The sequence below is a fragment of the Gorilla gorilla genome, chromosome 3, assembly GCF_029281585.2.
Source record: "Gorilla gorilla gorilla isolate KB3781 chromosome 3, NHGRI_mGorGor1-v2.1_pri, whole genome shotgun sequence".
Classification (NCBI taxonomy): Eukaryota; Metazoa; Chordata; class Mammalia; order Primates; family Hominidae; genus Gorilla; species Gorilla gorilla.
This window is the reverse complement of record NC_073227.2, coordinates 127,132,504-127,152,084: the sequence shown is the minus strand read 5'-3', so window position 1 is coordinate 127,152,084 and position 19,581 is coordinate 127,132,504. Positions and strand designations below refer to the sequence as shown.

Below are 19,581 nucleotides of genomic sequence, written 5' to 3'. Positions count from 1 at the left end.
TACTGCCCCAACAGAAAGTATAGGAGTTAAAAACATTAGGAATGAAAATTATTTTTTTCCAATCCAACTTCTATCTTCCATTGCAAGAAAATCTTTATCTCATTCCAATTACTTAGAAATCTTATTCTCCTGTTCTGAGATTTATACCCTATTATCTCCTCCTTTACTAATCAAGTTTTGCAACAGCAAGTGTTTTTACTAAACTGAAACTATTTGTGTAGAGTTATATATTTCTTAGAACTTTCTTCCTAATCTCATCATCAAATTTAATGATTATTTATATATTTTCCTGTCTAGATCTATAGGGTCTGATAAAAGTAAGCATTAGCTCCATACAGCTACTGGGCAATTGAAGTGGGGCCAGGCCAAATACAGAAGTGCTATAAATGTAAAATATATACCAGATTTCAGAGACTTAGTATGAAAAACAATATAAAATATACCATTAATAATTTGTTATATTGATTACATTTTGAAATGATAATGTGGATATATTGAGCTAAACTATTGAATTAAACTATCGAATTCGATAAAAAAATTAAAAAGAAATTACCTATTTCTTTTTACTTTTTTTTTTTTTTTTTTTTTTGAGATAGAGTCTCGCTCTGTCACCAGGCTGGAGTGCAGTGGCACGATCTCGGCTTACTGCAACCTCTGCCTCCCGGGTTCAAGTGATTCTCCTGCCTCAGCCTCCCAAGTAGCTGGGACTACAGGCATGCACCACCACACACACAGCTAATTTTTGTATCTTTAGTAGAGATGGGGTTTCGCCATGTTGGCCAGGCGAAACCCCGTCTCTACTATACTAGATTCCTGCATCAATTAAAAAGGACTTTGTTACTCAGGGCTTCATTTTCATTCCCATTGGTTCTCCAGGTTCTTCGAGTCCCACAGGGAAGAATGATGCTGGTGATCCTAAATGATACCTTCACGTTCAGTAGATTGCATTACAGGAGAGGAACCCTGAGCTTGGAGGATTTACTGCTTTTTTAATGAGCAGAAGTAAACCTCTCTTTGTCCAGAGAGAGATGCTATTTCATCATCTGAAGTTTGCTCTAAAGACAACGCTGAGCAAATAATTTGGGCAAAGAACAGTTAGAGCCTTTCATTCCTAAGATACTCACCAAGAATGAGCAGGAATGCTCAGTGACCATGGCAGATGGCCTCTCCCAACAATTGACCAGATGTTATTGAATTTCCTATATACTTAGCATTATATCAGCTATGTGCAATGAGAAATAAGAACCAATTTGTCTTACACTTTATATATATATTTTAAATCTTCTAAGTTTAGGCTTATTTTGCTCTTCTTTTTCTAGTTTCTTGAAATTTTCTGTTAGGTTGTTTATTTGAGATATTTCTTCTTTCTTGATATAAGCATTTATTGCTATAAGCTTCCCTCTCAGGACTGCTTTTGCTGTACCTTACAAGCATCGGTATGTTGTATTTCAATTTTTGTCTCAAGATGCTTTCTAATTTCTCTTTTAACTTCTTTCTCTTTTAATGACTTCTTAGATCTAGTGTTCATTCAGGATCATGTTGCTTAATTTACACATATTTGTGAGTTTTCCAAAATTCTTCCTGTTGTTGATTTCTAGTTTCATGCCACTGTGGTCAGAAAAGATATTTGATGTGATTACAATATTCTGAAGTTTGTTAAGACTTGTTTTGGAGCCTAACATATGATCTACCTTGGAGAATGTTTTGTGTGTACTTGAGAGCAATGTGTATTCTGTTGCTGTTAGATGAAATGTTCTATAAATATATGTTAGGTCCATTTTGTCTAAAGCATACCTTAAGTCCAAAATTTCCTTGTTGTATTTGTCTAAGTAATTTGTCCAATGTTTAAAGTGTGGTATTGAAGTCTCCTATTATTACTTATTGCAGTCTATCTCTTCCATCAGATCTCCTAATATTTTATATTTTTAGCTACTCCAATATTGAGTGCATGTATATTTATAATTGTTAAAACTTCTTGATGAATTGACCCTGTTACCATTATATAATAAACTTCCTGTTCTCTTTTTTCAGTTTTTGAAGCAAACTCTATTTTGTCGGATATAAATATAGCTCCCTCCACTGTCATTTGGTTTTCCTTTGCATAAAATGTCTTTTTCTATCCCTTTACTTTCAGTTTATGTGTGTCCTTAGAGGTAAAGTCAGTCTTTCCTGCAGCATTTAGTTGGGTTTTAAAAATTAATTCAGCCTCTTAATGTCTTTGGATTGGATAATTTCATTCATTTGCATTAAAAATAATTATTCATAAGTAAGGGCTTATTATTGCCATTTTCTTCAAGGTTTTTTGGTTAATTTGTAGATGCTTTGCTTCTCTCTTCTCTTGCTGCCTTCCTTTGAAGTTTGATAATTTTCTATAGTAGTATATTTAAATCCTTTGTTTTTATCTGTTGTGTATCTACTAACTATTTTTGCTTTGTGGTTACTATGAGGTTTACATAAAATATCTTATATTTAAAACAGGCTATTTTAGGCCAATAACAACTTTTATCACTTGCACAAACTCTACACTTTTACTTCCCCCTAACAATTGGTTTTTGATGACGTTTTATATCTTTTATAGTTTGTGTCCCTAACAACTTATTGTAGCTATAGATATTTCTAATAATTTTTCCTTTTAACTTTCATACTACAGATATAATTGATTTTCTTTCTTTCTTTTTTTTTTTTTTTTTTTTTGAGACGGAATCTCACTCTGTCACCCAGTGGCTCGATCTGGGCTCACTGCAAGCTCTGCCTCCCAGGTTCACGCCAGTATCCCGCCTCAGCCTCCTGAGTAGCTGGGACTACAGGTGCCCACCACCAAGCCCGGCTAATTTTTTGTGTATTTTAGTAGAGACGGGGTTTCACCGTGTTAGCCAGGATGGCCGCGATCTCCTGACCTCGTGATCTGCCTGCCTCGGCCTCCCAAAGTGCTGGGATTACAGCCATGAGCCACTATGCCCAGCCAATATAGCTGATTTTCATACCATCATTAAAACCTGAGTGTTCTGAGTTTGATTATATACTCACATGTACAAGTGAGTTTTAAATTTTTCTATGTTTTTATGTTGCTACTTAGCAACCTTTTTGTTCAGCTTGAATAACTCCCTTTAGCAGTTTTTGTAAGGTAGGTCTAGTAAGGTAGGTCTAGTTTTTATAAGGTAGGTCAGGTTTTGTTTGCCTGAGAAAGTTATTTACCTTCCTTTTCATTTTTGAAGGACAGAATTGCTGAATATATCATTCTTGGAAGGAAATAACAAAGATCAGAAGAAATAAAATAGAGACTAGAAAAATAGAAAAAATCAACAAAATGAAAGTTGGCTTGTTTTTTGAAAGATAAACAAAATCTACAAAACTTTAACAGAAAAATGAGAGAATACTCAAACAAAATCAGAAATGAAAGAGATGGCCTCACAACAGATACAACAGAAACACGAAGGTTTTTAAGATACTACTATAAACAACTATATACCAAAAAATGGATAACATAGAATAAAATGATGCATTTTAGAAACATGTACCCTACCAAGGCTGAATCCTGAAAAATTGAACATCAGAACAAACTAATAAGTAAAAAATTAAATAAGTAATAAAAAAAATCTTATCAAAGAAAAGCCCAGGACCTGATGGCTTTGCTGCTGAATTCTATCAAACCGATAAGGAAGAACTAATATCACTCTCACTAATTCTATTTAACATAGTAATGGATGTGCTAGTCAGAACAATTTTGCAAGACAAAGAAATAATAGCCATCTGTATGCAGAAAGGAGGAAATAAAATTGTCTCCATCTACTGGACATATGACTCTCTCTATATATAGAAAACCATAAAGACTTCACCCAAAACTGTTTGAACTGATAAACAAATTTACTAAAGACACAGTTTACAAAATAAGCATACAAAATTAGTTTTTATACACTAACAGCAAACTACCCACCCAAAAAATTAAGAAAACAATTCTATTTACAATAGCATTAAAAATACTTATTAGTAAATTAAACCAAAGAAGTGAAAGATCTGTACACTAAAAACTATAGAACATCAATGAAAAAAAAACTGAAGAAGACACAAACAGATGAAAAGATATTCCATGTTCATGGATTAGAATAATTAATATTGTCAAAATGTGTATACTATCCCAAGTGATCTATAAAGTCAATGCAATGTCCATCAAAATTCCAATGTCACTTTTCACAGAAATAGCAAATTAATTTTAAAATTTGTAGAGAACCATAAAAGACTATGAATAGCCAAAGCCATCTTGAGCAAAAAGAACAGAGCTGGAGACAACACATTCCTGATTTTGAAATGTATTATAAAGCTATTGCTATAAAAATTGCATGGTACTGACATAAAAATAGGTATGTCAACCAAAGAAGCATAATAGAAAGCTCAGAAATAAACCCAAGTATTTATGATCGATTGATTTTTGACAAATGTGCCAGAATATACAATGGGGAAAGGACAGTCTTTTTAATAAATGGTGTTGGGAAAATTAGATATCCAGATGAAGAAGAATGCAATCGGGCCCTCATCTGACATGTTACAAAAATCAACTCAAAGTGGATAAAAGATTCATATGTAAGATCTTAAACTGTAAATCTAATAGAAGAAAACAGAAAAATTTCCACAACATTGGTCTGGGCAATTATTTCTGGGATAAGACACCAAAAGCACAGATAACAAAAGTATAAATAGACAAATAATACTGCATCAAACTGAAAAGACTTCTGCATACCAAAGAAACAATTACAAGCATGAAGAGACAGTTGCTGAATTGGGAGAAAATATTTACAAAACTATACACTTGATAAGGTGTTAATATACAAAATATATATATAACTAAAACAACTCAATAGGAAGAAAACAACTCAATTAAAAAAATGAACAAAGAATATGGACAAACATTTCTAAAAATAAAATTATAAATGGACAGCAGATATATGAAAATCTTCAACATCTCTAATTATCAGGGAAATGCAAATTAAAACTACAATGAGAAGATATTAACCTGATTCCTTTCATCATGGCCATTATCAAAAAGAAAATGACAACATGTGTTGATGAGGATATGGAGGAAAGGGAACCCTTGTGCATTGCTGGTGGGAATGTAAATCAGTACACCCACTATGGAAAACTGTATTGAGTGTTCTCAATGAACTAAAAATAGAACTACCATATGATCCAGCTATCCCACTTCTGTGTATATATCCAAAGGAACTGAAATCAATATTGCAAATAGATATCTACACTCCCACATTCATTTCAGCATCATTCACAATAGCCAAGATATAGAATCAACCTGTGTCCATCAACAGATGAATGGATAAAGAAAATGTTGTATATATACACAATGAAATACAATACTGCCTTAAGAAGGTAAGAAATTCTGTCATATGTAATAACATAGATGGAACTGGAGGACATTATGCTAAGTGAAATAAGTCAGACAAAGAAAGACAAATACCCTATGACCTCACTTACATGTGGAATCTAGAAAAGTTCAACTCATAGAAACAGAGTAGAAAGTTGGTATCAGAGGCTGAGGGTAGAAGGGACAAGATAGGGAAAGGGGTTATGTTGATCAAAGGGTATGAGGTTTTGGTTAGACTGGAGGAATATGTTTTAGTGATCTATTGTACTGCATAGTGACCCACAGTTAATAATAATGTATTATATTTGAAAAATAATTGTATATTTCAAAATTGTTTAAAAAATGGATTTTTAACGTTCTCACTACAAAAAAAATGACAAATTGGTGAGGTGTTGGATATGTTAACTCATTTAATTGAATCTTTCTATAATATATACATAGATCAAAACACCCTATTGTACTCCATAAATAAACATAATTGTCAGAAACAAATAGACAAATAAATATTTAAGCACTTCATTACATAGTTTACAGTTTGGTAAACACATTCATGAAATTAATAACATAACAACACAGCTTGTAATTAATATTCTTAGATTCATAAAAAAAGCAATCATTTTGAGGAGATAAGATGACATAGTTAAAAAGAACTAATAAAACACTTAAGATCTGAGGTAAAAAATAACACTGGCATAAAATATTAAGAAATAACAAATGAACCCAAAGTATTTCCCTTATCCATTTGATAATTGATTTAAACATCTCTGAACTAACTCTATCTTTCTAAACACTTACTTTTACAAAATAAAATGCATGCATCTGATTACCTTCCAGATCAAGAAATAGAATATGCAATTTATCCCAGAAGCCTCATGACAACTTTTGGTGAGAACTTGAAGTATCCTCTCAATTTATACAGGTCTTATTTTAATTTCTCTCACTAATGTTATGTAGGATTTTATTTTGAGATCTTACTCTTTTTTTTGTTTTATCTTTTCTTAGTTTTATATTTTTTGAAGCTTTGCCATCAGGGAAAAGATTCAAAATTATGACACTTTCCAGTGGATTAGCCTTTTGTCATTAATACATGTCATTCTTTCCTAGGTCAGAGTCCTTTGGGGAAGAGCACGAGCTAAAGATTCTTGTGTAAGTGATTTATTGAGTGCTCTTTAGAGAAAACTGCAAGGAAAAGAGAAGCAGGAAAGCAGAAAAGGAGGAGCCAAGCATAGGTTTGGGTTCAGCTAGAGTCTAAGCTCAGCCAGATCCCATAGGCACTTCGATAATGAAGGGTGCTCAAACCTGACCTTACTTAAGGAATTTGGGCTTTAATATACTTATATCTGTCAATTATTGGCTGCATTTTTTAAGAGAGTAAATTTCATGTTACATGTTTCTTAAAAATATTTATTGGCTAGGAGTCACCCTCAGGAGGGGATATAACCCCCAGCATCTCTGGGTGACATAGTTTTGGGCGTTTCTCCAGAGCAAGGTACAGTTGTGAACTGGTAGCAGCCAGGACTCAGAGGGCCCAAGGGACAGGGGCTCCAGCATTGGAAAGGGGTCTGCATTGAGCACTGACAGCATACAAGATAGGCTTCCAGTCTACCAACTCTGTCTTCACTGTGTACCTTGTGCCATTAAACTGATCCATTGACTTCTTATGGTCAGTGTGGGTATTTTTCAGTTCTACAGTATCTATTCTTTTTTCTTATATTCTATTTCTTTGGTGAAATTTTTCATTTTTCATCTATTTTCTTCAAAATAATAATCCATTTTTTTTCAAGTTTGCATTTGATAACTCCAATATCTGGGTCAACTGTGGGTCTCTTCCTAGTGTTTCTTTTCATTTGGTTGTTTTGAGGTTTGTTGGTAATTTTTATTGAAAATCAAATATTTTATATGAGAAATAACTGAGGTATTGGTAGAAGTTATCTCCCTCAATAGTGAATTCACCCTTTTTGTTGGAAGGCAGCTAGAAAAGGGACACATTAGCTCAGTCCAGCCAAATGCTGAAATGATTGGGGTTGAGCTATACTCCTAGGAAGATACAGTCTACCTTTGATGTACCTCCTAGGATATTGCTCATGGTGGTTTACAAATGAAATTCTTGAGTGCTACTTCCCCTTTAATGGCCCTAAATTAGAACTTTTGCCTTTCCAGCATTATAATATGATTAAAAAAGAAACTCAGCTCTTCTTTTCACCTATTTTCTGCTTGACATTTTAGCCTCCCTTTCCATGGAACTTAAAAATCAGCAAATATCTTGAGGGAAAAACTAGTGTTGAATGTTGGGTTTACTCCAGATCTCTAGTCCCTCCAGCCTTGGCTGCCTTGGCAGTCTCATTCCAATTTCGGTCTCCCCCAAAATTATGAAATTGCTGAAAATTCTTCTGGGTTTTCTGCCTCTAAGCAGCCATCTTCTGCCCAGAATTTTGGCCTCTCTCCTATTCCTTGAGTTGAGAAATGATCTAAGAAAAAAACTCACGTAAAATATTGGGCTCCCCAAAATGCAACTCTAGAATCTGCAATATGTAGGCTTCCTACACCATTTTTCTGATGCCTCCCTGCTCTCTGTGACACAACAATATTAAACTTAGACCAATTAACAACCTTACAATGGCCCCTGAGTGTTTACGTAAAAAGAATGAGTCACATATATTACTTTAAATCAGAAGGTAGAAATGATTAAGCTTAGTGAAGAAGGCATGTCAAAAGCCAGGACAGGAGGAAAGTTAGGCTTCTTGCATCAAACAGTGAGCCAAGTTATTAATACAAAAGAAAAGCTCTTAAAGGAAATTAAAAGTGCCATTCCAATGAACACATGAATGATAAGAAAGCAAAACAGCTTTATTGCTGACATGGAGAACGTTTTAGTGGTCTGGATGAAAGATCAAACCAGCCATAACACACCCTTAAGCCAAAGCCTAATCCAGAGAAAGACCTTAACTCTCTTCAATTTTATGAAGGCTAAGTGAGGTGAGAAAGCCGCAGAAGAGCTGAAAGCAAGCAAAGCTTTGTTCATGAGGCTTAAGGAAAGCTGTCTTCACAACATAGAAATGAAAGGCAAAGCAGCAAATGCTGATACAGAAACTGCAGCAAGTTATCCAGAAAATTTTGCTAAGATAATTGATGAAGGTAGCTACACTAAACAACAGATTTTCTATATAGACAAAATAGCCTTTTATTGGAAGAAGATGCCATCTTGGACTGTCATAGCTAGAGAGGAAAAGTCAATACTTGGCTTCAAAACTTCAAAGGACAGGCTGACTCTCTTGTCAGGTAATAATACAGCTGATGACTTTAGGTTGAAGCCAATACTCATTTACCATCCTAAAAATCAGCTCTTAATAATGATGCTAAATGTACTCTGCATGTGCTCTATAAATGGAACAAGAAAGCCTGGATGACAGCATATCTGTTCACAGCATGGTTTACTCAATATTTAAGCCAATGTTAAAACTTACTTCTCAGAAAAAAGATTCCTTTCAAAATATTACTGCTCATTGACAGTGCTCTTGGTCACCCAAATGCTGTGATGGAGACGTACAATGAAATTAACATTGATTTTCTGCCTACTAACAAGTAAACTTTTTTTCTGCAGCCTCTGGATCAAGAAGCAATTTTGACTTTCAAGTCTTATTATTTAAGAAATACATTTTGTGAGGCTATGGCTGCCACAGATAGTGATTCCTCTGATGAATCAGAGCAAAGTAAATTGAAAGCCTTCTGGAAAGGATTCACCATTCTGGATGCCATTAAGAACATTAGTGATTCATGGGAGGAGGTCAAAACATCCACATGAACAGGAGTTTGAAAGAAGTTGATTCCAACCCTCATAGATGACTTTGAGTGGTTCAAGATTTCAGTGGAGAAAGTAACTGTGTAAGTGATGAAAATAACAAGAGAACTAGAATTCAAAGTGGACCCTGAATACAGGACTGAATTGCTGTAATCTCATGATGATTGTGATTATGGATGAGCAAAGAAAGTGGCTTCTTGAGATGGCATCTACTCCTGGTGAAGCGCTATGAATGATGTTGAAATGACAACAAAGGCTTTAGAATATTACCTAAACTTAATTGATAAAGCAATGACAGAGTTTGAGAGGATGAACGGCAATTTTAAAAGAAATTCTACTGTGGGCAAAATGCAATCAAATAGCATCACATAGTACAGCCAGCGAAATCTTTCCTGAAAGGAAAAGTCAATTGATGTGGCAAACTTCATTGTTGTCTTATTTTAAGAAATTGCCACAGCTACCCTAACCTTCAGGAACCACCACCCTGATCAGTCAGCATCCATCAACATCAAGGCAAGACCCTCCACCAGCAATAACATTACAACTCCCTGAAGGCTCAGATGATTGTCAGCATTTTTAGCAGTAAAGAACTTTTAAATTAAGGTCTGTATAATGCTATTGCACAATTAATAATAAACATAACTTTATATGCACCAAGCAACCAAAAAATTTGTGACTCACTTTATTGTGATATTCACTTGATTTTACTCGTCTGGAACCAAACCCACAATATCTCTGAAGTGTACCTGTATGTACTTAATATTTGTTAGATTTTTCTATCTAATTTCTGTTTGGCTATCTACCATTTTATCTAGTCTGTAGTCAAATGGCCTTTAATTTTCCTCTGTAATTTTTAAATATACATGTTGCAGTATTAATAACCATAAAAATATTTTCCTGTTTTACAGGCTCTTTGAACTATAAATGCCTTGAGAGTGGAGATTGAACTCACATTATATGAAGCATGAAGCCTGGGTTAAATAAGTCCTCAAAAATTAATCAGTAATATAATCTCATCAAATAATATTTGTCTTCATCAGTGGAAAACTTATTTTTTATTGTTTTGCCATGTAATCAAGAACAATGTAATTTGTATGTGTGCACAGAGTTTAAGTAAACAATTCCCCCCAACAATTTATTTCTGGTTATCTTTGGCTTGTGTGTTCTTTTCTAGAAGGAAACAGGTGGATAAAATTATTTCTCCAGACTCTTTTTAGACTTCCTCAGGAATCTATGTTCTAATATCTCTCACATTAGCACCTTTAACAGAGTTCCTGGTTAACAGAGAGTTAACATGCATCCCTCATACCTGGTTCTGTTTGGGCTGTGAGAGCAATTATAGGTCCCTAGCCAAGGATAACAACTAAAGTTGGACAAATGCTTAGTTCTTCCAATGCTGAAATGAAATATTTTTTCTTTCATCCATGATAGTACCTGATATTTTTCCAATCCTCTTTTCACTGGAAATGTCAAAGCCACGAACACAGTTATTAGGATACAAAATGGTTGTACTACCTGACCCCATAGTGTATCTACGACACAAAGTTTTCAGTATCCTCAGAAACACACTCTCAGGAAAATAGTATTAGGGTGGCTTGTTTGCAAATAAATCTCAAAGTGCCTTTTGCATCTTTATCGACTAGGAAGATGAATTATTTTATGTCATATGAAAATCTAAAATAAATATGGTAAAATCTCTATTTGTTGACAAAGGAATGCTGGTCTTAAGGAGTTACTGTAAATTTTGTTGGATGTGATATTATTATGTTTAAAAAAGAGTCATAATTTACTTGACATACATAATGAATTATTTATGCTTAAATAATATGATTTTAGGATTTTATTTCAAATAATTGGGAATATAAATACCACAAAATGGGGGCAATAAGTAGAATAAAAATATGTAGGAAGTTTATGATTATTCAAGCTAAGAAATGGTAGTTTTTCTTTACGCTCTTCACTTTTGTGTGTATTATACATGCTTCATAACAAAAACTTTAAAAACCTTTTCCCTTCTCATGATGAAAAAAATGTTAGTTTCATTTTTAAAAGTCAGCATATGAGATACTATAAGCCCTCAATACAACTGAAGAATTTGTTTTATAATTTTTTCCTAAACAACTTAAACTTGCTTAATTTTTTATAATTTGGTTCATCGTTAGATCAAATCATAATAAGTCTTTAAGAATTCTTTAAGCTCTGAAATCTATATGGGAAAAAATGAAAGAAATGTAAAATAATTTAACTAGTTTTCTCTGCAACATTTTATTGCATGAAAGGAGCACCTTTCACCCTCACACCCGTTTCTTTCCACAGGCTTTTGTCTAAAGACTTCTCTAAACCATTGCTAGCTTCTGTTCCTTGTTCTTCAATCTTTGTCTTCAATCTTACTTTCTTATTTGTCATCATGATCTTCCTTAGCAACCGATACCTCTTCTACGCAAGTGGCTTATTTCTCCTAAACAAACATTTCTTGCTGCTGCTTTGTACTGACCCTACTAATTGACTGGATCATAATTCCCTGTAATACTTTCCTTTCTGATAACAATATTGCCTATTAACTCCTCTGCTAGGTTTTGACACCCCTCCTTACTCTGGCCTTCTTCTCATGTTTCATCTCTAGACAAATTGCCTTACTTAAGGCTTCTTTCCAGCCTTGATTTCCAGGTTCCTCGCATTGATTGTATGTAATCCATTCTGGTGTTTAACCAAGTGTTGCCAGTTTAGCAGTGGTATTCTCCATCTGCACGTGTCTCTGTGAACCTTCACCATATGTTGAGTCTCCTGGGTCTCAAATGTATATCACTATTAAGTCAAAATTGAGATAAACATTCATTAACATTTTACATGTTTCCCAAAATGAGCCCAAGCAAAAACTCATTTCATATTAGCCTCCTCTAAGACTGTCAACAATATAAAGGAAAAATGATCAGAAATACAGTATTTCTTATAAAAGCCAAACATAACAATTTATATAGTAATTTCTAAAATAAGTCCTTATATGTCTTAATAAGTCATTTAAAATATAGTATAGTATATTATTATAATTGCTAAAATTTGAGCATATTTTCTTATTGCAAATGATTCAGTTGTTTGGAATGATATTTTTATACTTTACATATATAAACTTTTTTATATTTTTATATATAAACTTTCAAAATTATAAACTTTCAGTGAAGTACAAAAAAATCAGAGAGCATAAAATAAGACAACCAATGTAAAAATATACATATATTATCACAATTTTAAGTTGGTTAACACTCATCTATTAAAATACTTTAGAACAAAACACACAAACAAAATATTATGTATATTTTCAAAAGCTACATTGGCTCATAACTTCCCATGTGTAGAAGGTAACTTGTTAGTTTTGATCATCCAAACTCCACTTCCCATTTCAAATAGAACCACAAATTTCTTTCTTACTCCCTAGTAAATGATCTATACTTCCATAATTGGATTCTATCTTCTGGAGATTTAAATATTGAAATGGTTATGCAAGGATAGAAGAAATACCATTGCTCATACAAAGTGGCAACACCCAGTCCATGTTGTTATAGATCTCTTCCTGGAATTTGTGATTCTTGGGTCCCCAAAATGCCTTGATTACAATTAATTTTCAAACCTTGCTCTCTAACCTTTTCAATAATTCTATAACTCCCTTAGGTTTTCAGCAAATTCAAATTCACTTATTGTTTAAGTTAGCCAAAATCAGTTTCACTTGCTTGCAAAGATCTGAATTGATACAGATATTGGTACAAAAATGAGAACTGATAATATCTAGGGAATTGTAGACTGTTTGGGACTGTGCTGTTGAGATGGGGTAGAAGAGAAATACTTTCCATTAATATGTGCATATATGATTCCAGGATAGAAAATTTGGAGTCTTATAACAAAATAGCCAATTAAATATTTACTTATTATGATCTAGAACAATGTCTTACTGAGAGCAAGTTTCAGAAGGAAAAAGTGTGGGCACCATAAAATATTTTGAAGAGCACAAGAAATGTGAGTATCCCTCTGGTAGGGTGGCTGATTTCTATGACATTGCGAAAGAATGACAGGCTTAAAACCCCAAACTATCAAATTAAAATATGAACTGATGCAATGAAAAAGTAGGAATTCAACTGATTCTGTAGTTTAGCACATATAGCCTAACTCTTTGCTTTTTATCTGTGGCCATAAGGCAATGATCACAAAAACAGTACTCTTAAGAGGGGAAAAGAAACAGGAAGGAATGACTCACTGCATCATCTCCTATGAAGCACTCTACACTGTCATTGCCTAAGAAAGAAATTATTTTTATTATTTGGAAGTTGCTCTTCTTCTCTGGCTTTAAAAAAAAAAAAAGAAAAAAAAGCTGCTGTTTCCTTGCCTGAGGAGGCTCCCTTATATGTGGTAATTATTCCTTTTCTGCCTTAAATCATTGTCATTAAACCAGTAACTAGAACCAGACTCAAGAATGCCAGGATGTATATGTAAAATCAAACTTGTATAGAGAAGACCAACAAACCAAAAGAATGGCAAGAATTTGCTGGTTTATACTGTTATAAATCTGTTATTTTGGCCTTTAAGAGTACATGACCAAGGAAGGCAAAGTAAAATTTAGATTGGTCTGAATTTCTCAAAATCCCTGTACTTTCAAAAAAATATACCTACCATATGTCTTCTGAAACACCAAGTATGTTCCTAAACTTTATTAGTATTTTTTAATGAACCTAGACTGAACATTGAAATTTTCTAAAGAAATGTGGCATGCCAGAAATCCTATGGCATAGAGGCCAGAATTCAGAGGAATTTAAAAATAATAAAAATGGAGTTTTGCTTTTACCAATTGTATTAGTCTGTTTTATACTGCTATAAAGAAATATCTGAGACAGGGTAATTAATAAAGGAAAGAGAGGTTTAATTGACACACAGTTCAATGTGGCTGTTGAGACCTCAGGAAACTTATAATCATGGTGGAAAACAAATGGGAAGCAAGATCTTCTTCACATGGTGGCAGGAGATAAAATTTCAAGCCAGGCAAATGTTAGAGGCTTATTTATAGAACAATCAGATCTCTTGAGAACTCACTCACTATCATGAGACTAGCATGTGGGAGATGGCCCCAATGATCCAATCACCCCCATCCCTCTACACCTGGGGGTTACAATTCGAGATGAGATTTGGGTGGGGACACAGAGCCAAACTGTTATCACCAATCATGTATATTCCCTCTTTTCTCTTTAATTTTGTCCCTAAAGAGGGTTAAAAACCTGTCTTTTGCATGCATTGGTACAAGAAGTGTCAGTATCCATAAAAGTTACTTTGTTGACTGTTCTGAAGCTTAGGAAGAGTGTGAAAGATAATAGAGTTAAAACAGGCTCCATAATCTTAGTGGGAATGAAAATACCCTGTATAGGTAGAGTCCAGAGGACAATACCAGAAGGAAAGTGGCTGAGATAACTATAATAGCTAGTGGTGATCAGAATAGTCTGAACTGTATAAATCTCTGGTGGTGGTTAATTAATCATGAAGTCCCTAAAAATAAATTAAACTTGTAAAATATTAGGGTTTTACTGTTTTATGTGACAAAAATATAAATTTTAAATTTTGATTTAAACAAAGAAAATAAGAAAATTTCAATCTGGGAATGTAGACTAAAAATCACAAAGAGGAGGCTAAAAACAAACAAAGTGATACATTGGCACTGACCCATCTTTTGCCATGGGAACATTTGTGAGTATTGGTAACCAAGAAAATTAAGCTTTAAGGATTTTAAAGGACAATTCACACACACACACAAAAATCCAATAAATATCCTAAATAATCTCACATTAATCGGGAAAATGCAAAGTAAAACAAAACTGAGAACAAGCTTTGTACACATCAGAAAAGTCTTACAATATTAAGGCTTACATACTGTTTTGTAATTATATATTTTATACAACCTTATTAGAGAACTACTATCTAATAAAACTAAAGACATACTTTCCCTAAAACCTAGAAATTCTGCTTTTAGGTATATAAAAAATTATGTGTACAAAAGACACGCACAGAATGTTCACTATAATGTTGACTATAATCATATAGAAATAAAAACTGTAAATAATCTAAATTGTTCATCAAAAGAGGAAGGACAAATTATGACATATCCATACAATGGAACAATATGCAGTAGCTAAAATTAATGAAATAGAGATAACTTTACCCATATAAATACCAAAATTATAATGTTGAACAAAATAAACATATTACCTACAGATGTACAAGATATTATCTATTTTAGATGAGGTTCAAAAACATAAAAAATCTATCTAGTGAATATTAATGCTATATTTATAGAAAAATTATGAAAAATATAACTAGAAATCGTAAACCACAAGTTCAATAATTTGGGTATGTCTACAGGTGTTTATTTCTTAAAAATATAGAAGACATGACACCTTTGAAGTGTCTTCCAGGAACCTTTATCATTAGAAGTCAAATGATTAAAATTGATTCCTAAAAGAAGTCATCCCAAAGAATTCCTGGCATTCCACCCATTTTCCCTGACCCTTATTTCTCCTAGATAATCAGATCTTCAGAGAGTCCCCACTAGCAAGAAGATTTTCAGCAGATATGGCTTTTTGCCCTTGGACTTCTCAGCCTCTATAACTGCAAGAAATAAATTTCTTTTCTTTATAAATCAGCCAGTTTTAGGTATTCTATTATAAGCAACAGAAAACTGACTAAGACAATACTAAAACTTCTAGACTATTAGATCAAGAGTCTCACAAATGGGTACTGTGGGAGACCAGAATATGCCACCCCAAAATATGAAGAATTGTGGAGGAGCAGATACAAGAAAGCTGTCTGACCTCCCTGTATTTGCCACAAAGCAGGACACAGATTTACAAAGACAAAAGGTATCCTGTCCCCGCTTCTACCATGGAGAACAAAGGTTAACCACTGAAGACAGCTTTGAACTCTTATCAACCTGAAGATGGTACCACAGGAATCTACTTTAGTAAGCTTTACTAACTAGACATTATCTGTCATGTATTTGCTTTTCCACAAGTTGACAACCCTGGAGACTCAGAGTCCATTTTCTTTGCTGTGTCACTTTTCTAAAAATTTACTGTTCTTTGTTGAAGGTGCTGTATAAACTGGAATTCAAAGCCACCTCTTTGAGAACTACTCATTCCCTGGGTGTCTCCCATGTGTGTATGAAATGTACATTTATAAACTTCTGTTTGTTTTTCTATCTGCCTTTTGTAACAGGGGTCCATTCCAACTAAAAACCAACGGAGATTATTCTTCTCCTACAAGTCAAAACTTTTTCTGAATCTGGCAAAAGGTTTAATAGTGAGAAGAACTTGCCTCGTGTTTATATCTTCAGTTTCCAAATCTATGGCTGTGAGAAAATTAGCACTGTTTATATTGGTCACCAGATCTACACAGATACTGCATTTTGTGACCCAATTATGCATCTGAGCCTTTGATATATCATTTTTAAATACTATACAGCCAGGTGCTTTTAGATATAGGAGTTATTTAGTGAAGTCAGAAATGTACGTGTTGTATTACTACCTGCATCAGTATTTAGTAAGTTCATATAAGGTAATGCTTGCAGAGATATACTAATTAGGAAAAACAAATGTAAGTCTAGAAAATCTCCAGTGAGGACAGATATTTGATTCTTTCAGGATAAAAGTATAGAATAATTAGCCTGAAAACAGAGAAACAGGGAACTGACACCTGACCCCAAGACACAATACCATCAAGAATCACCAAAAAAATGAACTCTTCCACAATACCTGACTTGTCTCTCAATTAGGTAAGTGCCCTAAAATGTCTTCACATAGCAACTAGTACCATAGTTTTTACCAATCTTTATTATAAATACTTTAAGTGTCTATTGTTACTATTTGACTAAGTGGTATGAAGACAAGAACTTTACTTACCATGTTTGCCACTAAACTTTAAATTCCTAGGACAATGTCTGGCATGTAGTAGCTGCTTAGTAAATACTATTGAATGAGTGTCTGCTCAAGAATTGACAGATATCAATAAAATATTCCAGTTCATAAGAAAATAAAATGCATTATAAAAATTGTATTTCCAATGATCAAAGAAAGGATTTCAATTTAATAATAATAGATAACATTATAGAGTGTTTGCTACTTTCCAGGCACTGTTTTAAGCACTTTCTAGTAGGTTATCTCATTTAACACTCAGACACCCAAAGAGCTCACATTTATCATTAGAATGGTTAAGTACCTCAGATTTTGGTCCACACACATATTTTGGGGATTTACAAAATAAAATGTTAAAAATTTGAGTGCATTAAGATGAACAATATGACAGAAATTCATAATACACTCTACCATCACCACCTATTGCATTTTACTTGCCAACTTCAAGGTTTTTTTTCACCTGGCTGGTGACCAATGCCATAATAAGTAAAAGTAATTGCTACTTCTTTCTACTCACACGGTAATGATTTTCCACCTTTCTGCAAGTGAGTGACTATAGGTAGTATTCCCCAATGCACTAGATGCAGAGAACCTATTTGCTGCAGAAAGAGTGGAATAATTAGTTTTTTTTAAAGGATAGTTTAACTTACTAAATATAAGGGTGGGGAGGGGTTCCAAAGGCAACTTGTATTAGTTGTTATAAAATTTCCATCTTGGGTAGAAAAAAATATTCCTAAAGGAAGGTGAAATAAGTACCCACCAAACTAGCTTAAGAACAAAAGCTAGCCATATGCAGAAAAAACTGGCTAGCCATATGCAGAAAACTGAAACAGGACCCCTTCCTTACACCTCATAAAAAATTAACTCAAGATGGATTTTAAAAAAAGGCTTAAATGTAAGACCTAAAACCATAAAAACCCTAGAAGAAAACCTAGGCAATACCATTCAGGGCACAGGCATGGGCAAGGACTTCATGTCTAAAACACCAAAAGCAATGGCAACAAAAGTCAAAATTAGCAAATGGGATCTAATTTAACTAAAGAGCTTCTGCACAGCAAAAGAAACTATCATCAGAGTAAACAGGCAACCTACAGAATGGGAGAAAAATTTTGTAATCTAATCTATCCATCAGACAAAGGGCTAATATCCAGAATCTACAAGGAACTTAAACAAATTTATAAGAAAAAAACAAACAACCCCATCAAAAAGTCAGTGAAGGGTATGAACAGACACTACTCAAAAGAGGACATTTATGCAACCAACAAACATATGAAAGAAAGCTCATCATCACTGGTCATGAGAGAAATGCAAATCAAAACCGCAATGAGATACTATCTCACAACAGCTAGAATGGCAATCATTAAAAAGTCAGGAAACAACAGATGCTGGATAGGATGTGGAGAAATAGGAATGCTTTCACACAGTTGGCAGGAGTGTAAATTAGTTCAACCATTGTGGAAGACAGTGTGGCGATTCCTCAAGGATCTAGCACTAGAAATACCATTTGACCCAACAATCCCATTACTGGTATATCCCCAAAGGAGCTTAAATCATTCTACTATAAAGACATATGCACACGTATGTTTACTGTGGCACTATTCACAATAGCAAAGACTTGGAACCAACCCAAATGTCCATCAATGATAGACTGGATAAAGAAAATGTGGCACATATACACTATGGAATACTATGCAGCCATAAAAAAGGATGAGTTCATGTCCTTTTCAGGGCCATGGATGAAGCTGGAAACCATCATTCTCAGCAAACTAACACAAGAACAGAAAACCAAACACCGCATGTTCTCACTCATAAGTGGGAGTTGAACAATGAGAACACATGGACACAGGGAGGGGAACATCACACACTGGGACCTGTCGGGGGATTGTGGGGCTAGGGGAGGGACAGCATTAGGTGAAATACCTAATGTAGGTGATGGGTGGATGGGTGCAGCAAACCACCATGGCACATGTATACCTATGTAACAAACCTGCACATTCTACACATGTATCCCAGAATTTGAAGTATAATAATAAAAAAAAGCAAGTGCCCATTAATTCAAACTCTAGTTCTTTCTGAGGCCATAAGTGTTCTATTAAGCACAAGTAATACAGTTAATTTATTTCAAAGAAAAAAAAAGAATAGTAGTTTGATATAAAAGCAACTGGATGGCTCTGAGTTTAGTAACTTTTCTCCAGCAAGCTCCTAGTGGCTGAGTGGAGAAAATGAAACTATAGCAGATGTTACTCATGGTCAAAGGCAAAACCTTAGAGGAATTTATTAACACCTTATACAGCTCACGGCACAAAGTAAAGCCCTGATCCATTCAAATCCTTATTCAAAAGACAGAGTTTAATAGCTCCAACGAACATGTAATTTCCCAAGTTCCTCTCAATTCCTCCATCTTCCAGAAAAACCTAATTAATTTACTCACTCATATCATACCCAAACATAGCGGAGGGTGATACAGAAGG

General features: G+C 34.0%; 1 long non-coding RNA gene across 1 annotated transcript in view; it reads right to left on the bottom strand.

Annotated features, from left to right (window-relative positions):
- LOC129533098 (uncharacterized) overlaps positions 1-19,581 on the bottom strand; it is a 208,643-nt gene that overhangs the window by 27,924 nt on the left and 161,138 nt on the right. The gene's annotated exons all lie outside the window — the stretch shown is intronic.